The 1,661-nt window shown below is 43.5% G+C and overlaps 1 protein-coding gene across 1 annotated transcript in view; it reads left to right on the top strand.

The window, feature by feature from the left end:
• Window positions 1-1,661, top strand: part of LOC309558390 (uromodulin-like) — a gene marked incomplete at both ends in the record, with an annotated part of 77,776 nt that overhangs the window by 75,216 nt on the left and 899 nt on the right. The window lies entirely within an intron of this gene.

Raw genomic sequence — 1,661 nt, forward strand, 5'->3', positions numbered from 1 at the left:
CATCTTCCATTTGTTTGAGCTTTGTGCTAAAACTCAGCCTTTGACACCTCTCTTCCTGTAAGAGTTCCTGCGTGTCTTGCAGCTGCGATTCCAAGATAGAAAAATCTTCCGCAATTTCTCTAGATTTGCTGTCTGCTTGAGAAAGCTGATTTGTAACATTGTCCAACTCAACCTGCAGTCGGTTTGCCTTCTCTGACAGCTTAGCACACAATCGGTCACCTTCTGACACCTTGACTTGCGATTCCAGAAGCTGTGCCTCTACTTTTTCCCTCTTATGTTCACAATCTCCTTTTCCCTGCATAAGAGCCTTCACCTCATTGGCTAGCATCTGGGAATAAGAATGTAATTCTGCCACACAGGCTTCTTTCTCCTTTAACTGCTGCTGGAAACGTTGGGCTTCACCTTTCCAACTTTCACAGTCTGCACGTAATTCATCTACCACATTGCTCAAAGTAGTGAGCTCATACACAGTACTCAGTAATTTAGCCTCTCTTTCACTTTTCTCTTTGTCGCTGAGAGACAATGTCGCTTTCAGAGCAACATTCTGTTCCTGCGACTCCTGCAGGTCTATTTTTGTAACTTCCAAACACTGAAGACTTTTTTCCAGCTGATTACGCAACTCCAACATTTCACACATACTTTGCTTCTGCAAAGTCTGAATTTCAATTTCCTTTTCCATGAGGATGGTATCTTTCTCCTTTATAGTGTCTTGACATTTTTGCAACTCGACCAAAAGAAGAGCAGTGGATTCTTCCCACTGTAACACATGAGACTTGAGTAGTTCATTCATTTCCTGCAAGTTTCTATGCTCCATTTTAAGCAATTCCAAGGCTTGTTCCTTTTCTTCCATTTTCCGTTGCAAGGCATCCAACTCAGCCCTGCACACATACTCGGTTTCTTCCAAACCGATGGCCTCCATTGGCTGCTGGCGTCTCTGTTTCCAGCCTGCCATGCTCTCTTGATGAGCCTTTTGTTGAGCTGCAAAGCTCTGCTGAAAATCCGCATTTGCCTGCTGTTGAGCTGCATTTGATATAATCAGATGTTTCAACATCTCCTCCATTTTGAGTTTACTTTTCATCTGAGCACACTGCGTCTCCATAGCGGTTTCATCAGTGTTGCTAGGGACAACAACCTTCCTCTTTAGTAGACTCTCTTTAGGCATGGATGGGGCTGGTTCAGACGGCAACATCCCCTCCATCCATAGAATCCGGTCTCTCATTTCATCTATCTTTGCATTCTTCAGGCGTTTTGAACGCCCCATCTTCAATAACTCTACAAATTTTTCACAGTCCAGCAAAAAATTTTCAGACCACTGTCTCTTTAACACATGTAGTTTTTCTCTCTCTTGCAAGATCTCTTTTCCTGCACACACAGTTTGTGCAGTCACTTGCACCAGACACAACAAAGTTCATCAAATAATTTTGAGACCGCTGTCTCTTTAAAACACTTTTTTTTTTTCTGTCAGGATCTTCTCTCCTGCACACATAGATTGTGCAATCTCATGCACCAGATAAAGTTCATCAAACATTTGCACTTCCTTGCAGGGATCTCTGCTTATGCCCACTGCATACCTCCACCATATGTGAGGGATTAGCTCGGTGGCGGGTGTAGATGACTCCTTGGGGGGTGCGTTTTCACAGAGAAATAGCCCAAAAGTGCTT

The sequence above is a fragment of the Pelophylax lessonae genome (assembly GCF_965119305.1).
Source record: "Pelophylax lessonae genome assembly, chromosome: 6".
NCBI classification, from domain to species: Eukaryota; Metazoa; Chordata; class Amphibia; order Anura; family Ranidae; genus Pelophylax; species Pelophylax lessonae.